Consider the following 15,605-nt stretch of genomic DNA (forward strand, 5'->3'; position numbering starts at 1 on the left):
GTTGCAGTTCACAAACCACAGACAAGGCAATTGTTCTTGCAGGGACAAAGTGTCCATTCAGTAGTAGGCCTGGGCAGAGTGTGCTTTGTCGCACTCCGTGGAAGTCCATGAAGTGGCAACAAAACCCTGCCATGCTACGCAGAGTTCTGCGAGTGGGAGGAGTTCTCTGTTGCGCCCATTCGTGTTACATTTGACATCAAACACAAAGCAAAGTACGTACTCGTGATCAAAATCATGCGCAAACGGTACCATGCGTTTTCACATGGGTACGGCCATCTTGTTTTTCACTCTATTTATGGTGCTGGGCCTTCAACTTTTCATCCGACCTTAATCTTTGCAATCCTCCATCCTTATGCTTGATCCACCCCTATTTTTTATTTATTGTCTTAGTGTGTTTTGTGTCTAATTATTTTTATGTTGATTTAATTTATTTGTGACTCTTTGCATTTTTATTTATTTTCCCTTACTTCTTCCTTTCTTCCTTATCCTCCTGTTTCTTTTCTTCCTTTCTTCACCCTAGTCCACCCACAACCATGGCAGAGCAGGGAAACAGCAGCCTCCTACCTTATGGGGGGCACCGCCATCAACAGGTGCAGCCTCGGCCAATCATTAGCGAGGAGAGGTGGCAGCACTGTTTTTTATGTGCAGCGCCACCTCCCCTCCATGGTGGGAGCGTCGGGAGCGTTGGGCTAGGATGTGCCAGTTGGCTAGGCCTCCACCCAGGTTGAACGCATCACCCAGCTGATGCATCGCTGTGCCGATATAACCAACCGCGAACAGGAACTGCTTGGGCTGCTAGGCATTGAGATCTCAGGGCATGGTGAGTATTATATTTTTGTTGTGTTTGTGTTCTACAATGCTAAAATTTTCCCAGAATAGCATGTGGCTTTCTCTCAGTGGTATATTACATTTAGTTTACGTTAAGAATATTATTTATTATGTGATCCAGTGAGAGCTAAGTAGGTGCTCGGTACTACATCATCGTACTCGGAGGTAGGCAGGCGCTTTAACTGATTATTTAAGAATCCGTTGCAATGTAGACTCCTCTGTCCTCCTGTCTCCATAGTCAATTAGTGATATCTTGAGTTAGCATTCTCTGTGACTTTATGTAGCTCGCACAGTCTCAAGCAATTTCGCAGTGATGCAAGTATGCATGTATTGCAAAAAAGAGAGACTGAGTTGGTCCATCAAGGGGCTTGAGAAGTAAGAATAGAATGACGGATCATTCATTGTAATGCATTAGTTCCAAATGTAGTTTTTGTTAAGGAAATTAAGAATAGGGATTTTAGGAGTATAGCCAAGTCAACGATAGTTGATCATACTAGTATAGTAACAAAGGCGATCTGCTTTAAGTACAATGTTATTGTATTTGCCTGTTATATAATAATTTTGTGGATATTACCTGCACCACTAATGTATTTTTTTAATCTTCTTTATTTCTAACATCAGCACCCAAGGTCAAGAAGAGGGGCACTGCACTGGTTAGTCCAGCATGAGCTGGGGAGCCACCGACCCCCACCGCCGATGATGATGGCTCTGCTCATCCCAGTAAGTTCCATTATTTAATATTATTATTATTTTTATTATTTCTCTAACTTTTACTTCTCCCCAATTTTATACTACTTTTAATTTTGCCTTGTTTACTTTTTATACTGTCTCCCTTTTTTTCAACTCCCCTATCCAAATTTGTTTAATTCCTCTTATCCCTGCATTATCTTTTCTTTCTGTCATTGACCATTTTGTATTCCACCCCCTCATTGCTCTTCAATGATTCTGAGTCATTGTCAATAATAGGCCGTAGCTCTGTCCCTTCATTACTCAAAACGTTTGGTTGGCTGGACTACCTGGCTTTTCTAACCTTCCAACAAAATGCCCAGAGTGATATTTTTGACAGAAGATACTTAAGTGCTAACTGAACTGTAATGATATATTACAGCTGCTTTCTTTAATTAAAAAAATTAGGAATAGGAGGTGTACCTGGCATCTAAAAGCTGTATATGTTTTTTTAAAGCCACACCATGCAGGGGAACGAGCTCAATTTATGTCACTGGAGGAGCAGATAAAGCAGGGGGAGATGCGGCGGCAGGAATAGGCAATGGTAAGTCACTCTGCTTGCTTATTGACAATTATTCTTACTCACTAGCTACAAGGGCATTGTTGTGATCGGATTCATGAACCAGCCGCATTACAGCTACAGTGGTGGTTGGGTTACTCATGGCCTCTTCTATCTGCAACTCAGGAAAAGCACACATAATGTACACTAAAAATGATGGCTTGATGGAAATGTGAAGGAACGGAAGGTTAAAACAAAGGATGGGTCAAAAGAGTGAAAGGAAAGAATGCTTGGGTGGATCAAAAAGGATGCGTGGGTGAGTATTGGTATTGGGTAAATGGATGGATGGGTGAAATGATTATTGCATGAGTGGGTGAATAGTGTGGGAGCTGAATGGCTGGATAAAGGATTGTAAACTTGGGTTAAAGACTGGATGAGAGAAAGTAAAGCTTAATTCATGGCGGCTGTGGCTGTATTATAGGGGAAGAATAAAAGGACGATTGAATTATTGCTTGAATGAATAAAGAATTGAGCTCTTCTTCTGTAGAGAGATCAGTGACACCCCTCTTTTTCCATAGGAAAAGCTCTACCACATGCCTAATCCATCTGCCTTCCTCTGTAGTAGGGTAAGCCAAGTTTCTTTACTTTCCTTACTGCCCAGCAAATCAATTTTTTGGAAAGAATTTGTGATGGTGGGCGAAACCGGTGATTAAGTGGGACTAGTAAGTGCCCGATTTGATTTCAAGTTTGGCATAGGGGATACTCTGTGATGAATGTGCCAAATACAATCTATATAACCCATTCATTTTCCTGTAGTGCAGTGCATCGTTTTACCCTTGTTTACTTACGGCAGACAACATAAATATATCCACATTTTATACATGACATGTATGAGGTGTCATTTATTCATCTGCCTCTTTGGAGTCAGGATAGAAACTAAACTACATGAAATGAATGTGAGGAAGAGCGAGGCCACTGGAATTAAAGATAGATAATAGCTGCCTGAGCTGCAGACAGTAATAAAGCACCTGGAGCACTGCCTAGCATGCCTCCAAATATTTAGCACAAGAACTTGTACTGCATAGTGCATAATGCCTTACTCATCATAATATCAGAGGTAACTCATTTTTTATTATTCCACTAAATGTGTCTGTTTAGTTACTAGAAAAAAAGATAAAAAAAACAACATCACTATTTTTTAAATCTAGTCTTATTCTGCCTTAAATCTTTTCTACCAGACATTCAGTGCTTTTTATGTGAGGCATGTGTAGGTAAATAAAATAAAAGATTGGCCCTGCGACTCTACTAATTATAATTACATCACATTACAACCTCCTTAGGGGACCAGCAATGTAGTGCTACTGTGCTACCCACTATCTACCATGTGAAGAAGTTTGTTCAGAGCACTACTTACAATTTGTCTTTTTTCTTTTTCTTTTTCTCAATATAGCTTCTCCTGCTTGATGACCATCAACCAGGCAGGAGATAGCAGCACGTCTGCGGCTGAAGAGGCTGGGGAACATCCAGGCTGAATATCAGCCGCTGGTGATCCTGAAGAAAGAAGCAGCTGAAACAGGTGCCTCGGACCCAGGACCCAGGACCCAGCAGAGCAGCATGCCAGCCCCTAGGCTCCAAGTCGGTACATCACTGGCACTACAGCCAGAAGTTAGGGACCCTGACTTCACCTGCTGCTCCACCCTCCAACTCCAACAAGGCATTGCTCAGATGTATCCTGCAGTGGATGGACCGTATGCAGAGCTGGATTGCTGGCATTTAACAGAGCCTGGACCAGCACCAGACCTATTTTGAGAGTGCCCTCTTTATAGCCCTTTTTTAATGTTTTTGTTTTGGGGGAGGGACTTGTTGTGGGTGGAGAGGGTGAGGAGGGATTTGTGATGGACTTTGGGCTTTTTGGCAATGGGTTATTTGTTCTGGGAGAGGGGTGGGACTGTTGTGGGTGGCAATGGAGGGTTTCCTTTTTGTACATTATAAAGGGATACCTTTGTTTTACTTCATTTGTGTGTCAAATCTTTATTTTGGTGTTTTAGACTTTTAGGTTACATTGTTGTCTTTTAGTATAGCCTGTTATTTTAATTTGCTCAAAAAGTGTATGTCATTTACTTATACCCTTGCTCTATTGCCCTTTGCAACTATACATTGACCACTAGGGGATGATTGCCCTTGCTTATTTTTCCTACAAAAAACAAGTAAACACAGACAACATCTTCTTCAGTAGGAGTTAATTAATTACTAGCTAAATAAGTCCACTTCAATCCATGTTTTTCCTAAGGTGGCATCATGAGGGGGTGGTGGGGTAGTATTAGCAGGCTAGCATGATAACAAGGAAGACAGAAGGTGTCACTCCCACCTATGCAAACTCCAACTGCAGGATTAATTGAAGGGTTATCCATCACTGCCAACTAGTTTGAAAGAAAACAGCAAGTTTGGGGGCCATATGTCATAGGAAGACTCAGACCAGACTACCACAATGACGACGTTAGACACACAACCAAGAAGATCATATGATAATAAATCTAGCAATATCAATTTCTTCAGATCAATTGTGTGGAACTATACTGTACAATTAAACGTAGGAAATGAAATCATGTAGTCTGGCAAAGTGGGCTCCGACTCAAGAGTGTTTGGACCAGGATAAGGGATACGGAACACACACACACACACACAAGACATGACTGATGATGTTGGTTGGGCCGGTGCGGAATATTGCTCAGGTAATAGAAGGTAGAAGGTCATGCAGTGAGTTGGTGTTGCTTTCACCACATCCACCCCAGAAAATGTGTGATTCATTTATGGTGTAAAATTAGTTCACACCTCTATAAATCACACAGCCCAGGGAGTTAGGGGCTCAGTGAATGGATGAGAAAGGAGGTTTGAGGAAAGCTGTGACCAAAACAAATACTACACAAAAGACACCAAAACAATATTCATTGGGGGCACTGAGCAGCACACCATCATCAATCTCTTGTGGAATGAAATGAAGGGGTGAGTATGTATGGCACAGTTCAATGCATTCATTGGAAACCATCCTTCTGTCCCATAGAGACCCCAGATAGTATATCCTAAGTGTTATGTCTTCTAGTTTTGACATGTGGAAGACTGAATGTAACCCATCCAGTTCTAAAAAGTATGATTGTTAAAAGGAAAATAATATTGTATTGCGAAATTGAGTGATGAATCTCCATTCTTCTTGGAATGTCTGTTATTCGGGTGCCTGTCTGAACTTGTTTGGTAGGTAAGCTGGATTCTTGAGCTTTCCAAGTCTATTTCGTGCAGGAGAGGACTGAGAGAAAGCCTGTGTATTTATAAAATAGTTGCTTTATTAAAGAGTAAAGGAAAAGAACAAAAGAAAGCAATATAAGCCTAATGAGGAGTCAGTAGTGTACCAAGAAGACTCAGAGCTAGCAATGCAGCAAAAACATACTCAGCAGCATTTCCAAATAAATTCACCTCTCTCCAGTTCACAGAGCTGAGCGAGTACTAGACCTCAGAGTCTTCGCCATCATCATTGGTTCTCTTTCAAGTCAATAACTTTTGCCTTTCTGTCAGGAATCATGCTTGAACATTTTCTTGAAAGCTAATGGTGCGCAGTAATAACCAGAATACAGTCTCAAATGACACCCCTGTTTGAAATCTATTTGACACTTGGAGTTTGTTTTTCCAGAATTCAGTCTCAAATGGCACCCCTGTTTGAACTCTGTCTGACAGAGACCATAATTATGCCTGGGCTTGTTTGTTCCTAGATTCCTGATTAGAGTGCACCTGCTAGCTCAGTTTCACAGCACGCTGATGACTCATGAAAGAAACATGTGCAGAACCAATCAGGCCAGCACAATGAGCTCGCCCATGAGCATTCCAAAATGACTCATCATAACGAAGTAAACACAAACAATCTGTCACCACATTCTGAATGACTCTTCATAAGGTGATAAAAACAATCAGCCACATGGTTCTAAATGACTCATCGCCAGATGGTAAACATATTCAGTAATCACAAACATTCTAAATGACAATATACCACAACTAGATGGACTGAGCCAGAATTTACATACAGGTTAAACCAGGAGGCACTTCAAGCCAAAAGGTGAGATTCTTTTCATAGCATACCAGTAAGTTAGTAGGGGGGAAATGTTCTTGCATGCATAGTCGGTTTACTGAGACATGATTTGAATAATAAGTTCTTGTACTAAAATAGAAGTCTGTATCTGTCCCTAGGAACAACTCATCCTCACGACCACCAGCACAACTCTTCATATCACCCCCACAGTAACCAACAAGTTTCCATCACACCTCTACAAGAAATCTTCAGCTGGATACAGGGCCAACTAAAGAATAAAGAGATAAGAGATGAGTTCCTATCATCCCTGCAACCCAAAAGGAATGGCTCAATTGATCCTGACAGAACGCAAAGTTCATGTATAAAAAGGTTGCCTGGACAATATGGATTCACTGGTCGCCCTTCAGAATTTGGCAACCATGTTGTCTGCCATACAGGAAGAAAATTCTGCCTTGAAACAAGAAATGGCCCCTCGTGAATGATTTTATGGAGATAGCAAAAATTCAAAATTTTTATGAATCAATGGCACCTACAATTAATGGCAAAACCTATAGCATTTCCAGATGATGCTTCCAAGGTGGCATTTTACTCTGACAATATCCAGCAAGTTTCCATCACGCCCCCTACAAGAAAATCTTCAGCTGGATACAGGGCCAACTAAAGAACAAGGAGATGAGAGGTGGGTTCCAATTGTCCCTACAACCCAAAATGAATGGCTCCTCTTCTCAGGTCAGAGCATTCCATTGATCCTGACATTTTCCAGCTGTTGAGATAGTCCCGCCGAGAGTCCTTCCATCGTCCTCCTCTAGATTCAGAGTAACTCCATCTTAGTCCCTAACCGAGCAAGGTAGACCTGTGAAGTGCACTGCTGTTGAAGAACAAATAGAGAAACAGGAATGGAATATGTTTTGTGTAGATTTGTGTTTGCTAACTAAAGAGGCTGGTTTGCTATGAGGAAACAAAAAAATGGAGTAGACCCTGCAGGTAAATTTCACTACTTTAGAAAGCCCAATCACTTTCAAATCATCAGAAAAAAAGTTTACAAATTTGTTGAACTCCCGCCCTCACTGTCAGCCACCACATACATCAGTCATCACTCACAAATTCACAATCAATCAATATATCACTACTCATTGGTACAACAGTTACTTAGTAGTTATCTCGTCTAATCCAAGCATGCTGGTTGAACAAAATATCTCCTCTTTGGTGGTATCCAAACATTGGATTTAGGCATTGGCAGTCTTTTAATCAATGATCTTCTAGGGAAGCCCTGCTAGGTGATGTAAAAAAATTGCATTGGTAATGACACGTGAGGGAGGCAGGCCTTGTCCCCAATGTCCTAAAGGTTATGTGGGGACTTCTTCACTGCACACGGGTCCAACTCCAATCCAGGCTTATATGTGACTATAAAATCAATGGTGGGGCTACATGACTCCAACATAAACATATGATTGCACTAGCATATTTTTGGTGGAAGGAAAGAAAGATGGAAATAAGTTGAAAGAGAAATAATTTAAAAGTTCTATGGTGGCACTAGCATACTCAAGCCAGGAAGTAGAGTTTGTCCTCAAACTCTGGTGGTTCCCCCAGAAGTTAGTCAGCTAACACACGTGATTATGATTAATCATCCTCTTCCTCCTCCTGTGGTGTTTGGGGGATGGTGTAATCAGGTGGTATAAAATGCTGATTAATTTTGATTATGGTCAATCTCTCCATGTTTTGTGGTGAGAGACTAGTCCTTTTCTCTGTAGGAACTGCTTTAGCTGCACTGAACACACATTCAGCAGGGAAACTGGCTACAGGAAATGCCAGAAACGTTATTTCCAGCATGCTGAGGTCTGGCCATTGGTGCAACTTCCCTCACCAATACACCAATGGGTTTTGATCCACATACACCTCTTTTGGGTCATCCAGATACTCCTGAAAACATCCTCTGATTGGTCATTGGTGCTGCCACCTGCTTGACCACTTTTTCCTTCACATCTGCACAGGACTTAAGACCTGCCACTTCAAACCAAGTCAATGAAGAGGTTGGGTCCAATTCTTCTGTTGCTGTTGTTGCCGGTTTTCTTGTTGGTGGCGTTGGCAGATGTTAGACAAGACTGCCCTCTCTGTAAGTTGAAGGTGGCACCCCAGAACTGCAAAGTGGGACTGTAAAGTTCCAGCCATTCTTCTTCCAGTTCTCCTGCTTGATCAAAATTCACCTCTTGTATTGTGAAACATTCCCTTCAGAATAAGTAATGATAGTGGAAAGAAGTTTTTGTAGCGTGGATCAAGTAGGGTTGCTCAGATGTACTGAATTGGATTGGATTGGATGAGATTATGTTAACCAAGGCATGAGCTTCTGGGTTTCGTTGCAAACCTTTCAGACACCTTCTCCAGCTGCTCCTGCAGCAGATGCAATGATGGGATAGATTGTCCCATTGTTCTGCCCTTGCTAACTTCCCCCTTGAAAACCACAAAAAGGAGCAGCGTCTATTTAAGGTACTTGACTAGGCCCCATTTGTCCAAATCTATGGTCATACTTTCTCAATTGCATTAGCTCCTCTTTGAATGACATATTCTTAGATCTGTTTCTACAGTTCAAACACACTTGGCAACATATAATAGGTTGAGTTCCAACGTGTTGGCACCTCCTGTGTTAGGGCTGGAACGGGTACTCTTTTTTCAAGCTGAATAATCCACAACTGTTTCTGGGCTTTGAAAGAATTACTTAAATTAGTGCAGATGTGTTTGCAAGTGGTCAGTATGTTGATAAATATGGCCATCATTATGACTTTGGTAGTCTTTTTGCAAGACTGCCAAATACATGAGCGCCATATTATAAGTACATCTGGATTTCTGGAACATTTTGGGCAGAAATCCAGCAGTAGACGTGCTGGCGGGCGAAGGTACTGGGGTGGCATGACCACCAGCCACGCCCTGTCTAAAGGACTCCACCAGCCGTATTACGACCTGTGATACGGCCTGGTGGTGTCCCGATGGGGGGACTCTGCCGGATGTGGTAGCAGCCGTTCCCTGCTTGACAACCTCCTCCCTGGGCCTGGTAAGTCAATAGTCCGACCGGGGGTGGGAGGGTGTTGGGTGCTATGTGTGCATGTGTAAGTGGGTGTTGTCTGCATGTGTGCATGTAAGTGTGTATGCATGTGTGTATGCGTGTATGAATGTTGGAGAGAGTGCGTTTATGAATGTATGTGTGTATGCATGTGTATATGCATGTATGAATGTCGGAGTGAGTGCAAGTATGAGTGTTGTGGTGAATGAGAGTATGAGTGTTGAAGCGAATGTGTGTATGGATGAATGTGAGTGAATGCGTGTATGTCAGTGTTAGTGAATGAGTGTATGTGGGGTGCGTGTGGGTGTCTGTGTGTGTGTGCATGTATGTGGGGAGGGGGCGGAAGGTGTGGGGAGAGGGGCGCTGTACCTGGATTGGGGTGTAGGGTTGGGTGAGGGGGGTGGTGGGGATAATGTGCTTGCTAGGGGGGTGGGGAGTCGTCTGCTGGTGACAGGGAAGAAATTCCCTGTCACTGGTAGCCTTTCTGCCAGGGTTTTGGTGCGGTACTACCGCCAAGGAAACCCTGGTGGAAAGGCGGCTCCTAATGCTGCCAGGTCAGAGATGCTCATCTCCGGCCCAGCGGCTCCAACCACCCTCGCGGTATGAGCAGAGATGTGTCAGATTGGCAGAGGCCAACCGTGGCAGTCTTTACCACCAGCCTGTTAGCGGTCATACCACCACTGTGGCCCTGGCAGTCAGTATACCGCCAGAGTCATAATGAGGGCCTATATCTTCTTTTTTAAGAAAGTCTTGCACAACTAAGTTGATGCAGTCAACCAAACAGAGGACCCTGAAATAGCCCCCATCTGCCATTACCTTGACTATGTTACTGCCATTGTCAACGGCAACAAATCCAACTTGAAGACCTCTAGGTCGCAGCCATTCAGACTCCTTGCTATTAAGTTCCTCCAGTATATTTGCAGCTGTGTGTGATTTTTCCATGGCGAACATGGCTGCTGTTGCATGCCACTGAACACTCTTAAAAATATGTCTTTAGGGCCAAGACCTGTGGATAGCTTTTGCTTTACCCACACAAAATAGATCCATTGTATAGTGATGCACATGTAATCAGTCGCCTGATCCACATGTCATTGTCAGGTGGATAGTGTGCACAACACTTTGCTGCAAAGCTTGTCCAACCAATTGCGGCACATCATGATTGTTCGAAATGGCCTCTCTGCAGGATCACCCCCAAACCTTTTGCCTGCCTCCTTTTCTTTTTCTGACCTCATTTTGACTGGCTTTAGGACTCTGTGCACTTTACCATTGCTAATCAGTGCTAAAGTGCATATGCTCCGTCCCTAAAACCATGGTAACATAGGTTCATACCCAGTTGGCATATTTAATCTACTTGTAAGTCCCTAGTAAAGTGCACTACATGTGCCCAGGTCCTGTAAATTGAATGCACTGGTTGTGCCACCCACATATGTAGCCCCTTAACCATGTCTCAGGCCTGCCATTGAAAGGCCTTTGCGTGCAGTTTCACTGCCACTTCAACTTGGCATTTAAAACTACTTGCCAAGCCTCAAACTCCCCTTTTTCTATATATAAGTCACCCCTAAGATAGGTCCTAGGTAACCCATAGGGCAGGGTGCTCTGTGGGTAAAAGGCAGGACATATACCTATGTGTTTTATATGTCCTGGTAGTGGAAAACTCCAAAATTTGTTTTCCACTATTGTGAAACCTACTCCTTTCATAGGTTAAACTGAGTGCTACCCTCATATACTGTTTTAGTCATAGATTGTGATCAGAAGGGGTTAAACAGGTCATGTTTAGTATGGCCAGAATGGTAATACAAAATCTTGCTTATTAGTGAGGTTGGATTTTATATTACTATTTTAGAAATGCCACTTTTAGAAAGTGAGCATTTCTCTGCACTTAAAATCCATCTGTGCCTTACAGCCTGTCTTCAATTGAGGTCTGTGCTGGGCTGGTTGACAGCTCCCTTGTGCATTTCACCTAGACAACCACAAACACAGGATACTCAGTCACACCTGCCCTCATCTGCATACTGATTGGGTCTTCCTGGGCTGGAAGGGTGGAGGGCCTGACACTTACATTTCAAAAGCTAGTGGCCTGCCCTCACACAATGGACTGCCAAACCCCCAACTCAGATCCTGGCAGACAGACCAGTACTGAAAAGGAACCTTGTGTACTTCAAAACCACTCTTTGAAGTCTCCCCCGCTTCAAAGGCACTTTGGGTGCATAACCTGGGTCTCTGACCCATCAACCCAGACACTTCCTGGGACAGACACAATCTGAACCAGATCCTGCAACCACTCAAGAGGAGCTGCCTGGCTGCCCAAAGGACTCACCTGGACTGCTTTCTTATTAAGGACCGCTGCCTTGCTGTTGCTCTGCGGCCTTGCTGGCCTCTGACTCTGCTGTGAAGTGCACTCCAAGGGATTGGATTGAGCTTGCCTCCTGTTCCTGAAGGCTCAGGGTCAGAAAGACTTCTCCTCTTCAAGGAAACTCCTTGTGCAGTGAAAATCAATGCACAGCCTCCCATAAACGTCAAACAGCCTGCCCAGCGGTGAAAGATTCACCGCATCCCCATAGGAGAATGACACAGCCTGACTTCCTGTGTGAGGAATCAATGCAGAGCCTGCCGTGTGACAGAAACTCTGACGCATCGCCATACCGGATCAACGCAACACCTGTGACTTCGTTCCGTACGTCCAGAATTTCCACACATCGTCCCTGGAAGTCAAAATACCCCACATTGCAGTGAGGATCCAAGACTGCACGCCGGAATTCAACGCAAAGCCCTTGCAGTATGGGAAGAATCGATGCATCGTCTGTGCACATCAGGAAATCTGATGCACACCTTCCCTTTTCCACGCATCTCCTCCTCTGCAGCCTTCGGGCGTGTAATTTTGACGCATACCAGGTTCTTTGTACAGACAAGAGACATTTGTTGATTCATAAAGACTTAAGACTGTTCTTATCATTACAAAAGTGATATTTCAACTTGTGCTTATCAAATCTTGAACGATTTGACCTTAATTTACTTGGATAAATATCTTATATTTTTCTAAACCTGTGTGGTATAGTTTTGTGGTGTGTTCTCTGTGTTATTGCATGATTTATTACACAAACACTTTACACATTGCCTTCTAAGTTAAGCCTGGCTATTCAGTGCCAAGCTACCAGAGGGTGGGCACAGGATAAATTGGATTGTGTGTGACTTTCCCTGACTAGGTTTGTGGTCCCTCCTTGGAGAAGGGTGTATACCTCTGCCAATTAGAGACCCCATTTCTAGCAATGATGCAATTCTAGAAAAATAGGTCCACTCTGGAAATTTCCATTTCAGGTAGAGGACTGCCACAAAGTGCTAACATTTACACCAGCTTCCCATTGTACAAATGTGCAATTGGGTGGTTGTGATCGTAGGGCCCCTAATGCCTAAACATGCCCATAACTGTGGCCTGGATTTTCTTCTTTTGTGGGGCCACTTATATAGGTGACATTTGAGATGTAGGTAGCGGTAGACTCTATGCCTGCCATGGTGCAGTTACTGTATGCTGTGATGTCTCCATCTGACTCTTAGTCTTCCTGTGCAGTCGCTGAGGCTGGTGATTTTGGCACACTGCTGGTGACAGGGCTGCTTTGCATGAGGATGTCACCCTCTTCTTCCTCACCTTCCACTGTGATTTGACCTGCTGTAGCTGATGTTTCAAGGCTCTCCTCACCTTCACCACCACGGCCACTGGGTTGTGTGATGTTTTTCATATAGGTTGTCTAGCCTCCAGTATCAAATTGTGAACCTGACTGACCTTGACAAACACTCACATGGCAAAAGGAGTATATGGCAATGATCGCCTCCTGTTTGTAATCATAAAAAAGTCCCAAGCTGGGGAGGAATACTTTCTTATTTTGCCAATGCCTAAAGGTAATGTAGGGGTGTGTGTCTATTCTGGAAATGCAGGACAAACTTCTACTGAGGTACAGGTTGGTGAAGGTCTCTGCTGGGGCCTCACAAATATGGGAGCTGGCAGTGCTGCCTGTGCCACATCCCTCTGAGGAGTTTGGATAGTAATGTTGAACTCGTCTGTGCCAGCTTCAACAATGACTAGCTCTTCGCGATCATCCTCTTCTTCCCCTTCTGTAATTCTAAGGCTTTCTGGAATTGTTTTTTTCTTTGCCTCTCCTGGCGTGTCCCGGACGCTGCCGGGGTCCACTCCATGTCCCTATCATCGTCATCGGAAGTGGTGCTTGTAAAAGATGGTGGAGTAGTACCCTTACTTTTTCTTGCTGGAGATATAGGAGCCACTGATTCTAAAAGAAGAGGTTCTTGCTCAGCAGGAAGCTCAACTTCCTGTTCTGCTCCAACTTCAGGAAGATCTGGCTGCAGCTGCTGCCCACTTTTCTCTGTTTCCTGAAATGATCGGATACTACTTTGTGAAAGGGACAAATCCAATTCAACATCACTGCTCGCCGGCATCGCTATGATTGCCTCACTGACAGACATGGTGTTGAGCTTGGGTTGGGTGGTGCTGTTGATGGGGGAGTGCTGCTCCCAGTTTCCTCCCCAGAGGCAGGTGTGGCAGGCACATGTCTCTCGAAAAAGGTTACGGTTCGAACGCCACTGGCAGAAAGCTGCTTCTTCTCACTGGCCACTTTCTTGGAAGCAACTTTCTTTGCCCCCATATTAAGATCCTTGCTGTTAGTGGTACTCAGATGCACAAGCAAAAGAGTTTAGTGTCTGTTGACTGAAGTAACTGTAAGGCAGGGGTCTTCAAACTGTGGGGCGGGCCCCCCTAGGGGGCCTCAAATGATCCCGGGGGGGGCACCAAGCTTTGGTCAAAACAGTCATTACACAAATAACAGTGTTTTGTTTTAAGCAAAAACGTGTTATTGCATTTTTAAAAAGGCAACATTACTTAACTGCAATGTTTAAAAACATCTAGACATATTTAAACATTGCCATCTTTATTAAATAATTGTGAAAAAATTCTGAAGGGGGGCCCAAAGATTTTTATTTTTTAACTTGGGGGCACGGCATTAAAATGTTTGGAGACCACTGCTGTAAGGCATTCCCTTTGGCAGTACTGCTGGTAATAAGGGGCCTCTTCTCTTGTGCACCTAAAACAACCAAGCTAGAAAAACATGTAATTAGTAAAACGTGGTATTGTTGCAGGTTGAAATAGTACAGAAAAATGCAATCAGAGTGCCTGTTTACTAATGTAATATACCTATTCAAGCAAACATTATAAAGGCAAACCACACCAACCCACCATAAAAAATTACATTTAAAATCAAACAGCTCAATAGGCAGATCTAGCTCTTTGCTTTATCTCGATCTGTTTTAAAGTAGGCTCCTGGGCTAGTCAGAGAGTGGCGCATGGGTAAATGGAATACTCTTTTAAATAACTGTTAGTAATGGGGTTTTTGGTTGGAGGTCAGGTTACCCCCTGTCCAAGCAAAAGCCCTCACTCTAGTCAGGGTAAGTCACACACAATCCAAGATTATCCTGTGCCCACCCTCTAGTAGCTTGGCACGAGCAGTCAGGCTTAACTTAGAAGGCAATGTGTAAAGTATTTGTGCAATAAATCATACAATACCACCATATAGCACCACAAAAATACACCACACAGTGTTTAGAAAAATATATAATATTTATCAGGATAATTGTAGGTCAAAATGAATAAAGTTGCAATAGGAATTTGTAGAGATATCACTGAAAAGTGATATGAAGTGTCTTAAGTCTTTAGAATATAAACAAAGTCTCTTTCAAGCACGTGTCGTTATTTTCCATGCGGGGAAGTCGTGCGTCGTTTTCCGGCGCGCGGACAGTCTCTTTCTGTGGATCGCGGGGATTACCAGATGTCCCGGGTGTGTGCGTGGATTCTCCTGCTTGTTCTCCGGCTGCGCGTCGGTCTGCGGGGCTGCGCGTCGAAATTACGATCTCACGGCAGGTGTGGCGTCGATTTCTCCTCTAGACGTCGGTCTGCGGGGCTGCGCGTTGAAATTACAATCTCACGGCAGGCGTTGCGTCGATTTCTCCTCTAGAGGTCGGGCGGCGTTATCCTTGCGAAGCCGTGCGGCGGATTTTCGATCGTCCCCAGAGCGTCGCGTCGGTCAGCTTCGGTGTGCGGCGTTTTTCTCGCTGCGGAACAAGCTGTGCGTCGAAATTTTCGGCGCACGGAGCGTCCAAGTGAAAAAGAGAAGTCTTTTTAGTCCTGAGACTTCAGGGAACAGGAGGCAAGCTCTATCCAAGCCCTTGGAGAGCACTTTCACAGCCAGACAAGAGTTCAGCAAGGCAGCAGGGCAACAGCAAGACAGCAGTCCTTTGTAGAAAGCAGGCAGGTGAGTCCTTTGAGCAGCCAGGCAGTTCTTCTTGGCAGGATGTAGTTTCTGGTTCAGGTTTCTTCTCCAGCAAGTGTCTGATGAGGTAGGGCAGAGGCCCTGTTTTATACC

The sequence above is a fragment of the Pleurodeles waltl genome, chromosome 8, assembly GCF_031143425.1.
Source record: "Pleurodeles waltl isolate 20211129_DDA chromosome 8, aPleWal1.hap1.20221129, whole genome shotgun sequence".
Lineage (NCBI taxonomy): Eukaryota > Metazoa > Chordata > Amphibia > Caudata > Salamandridae > Pleurodeles > Pleurodeles waltl.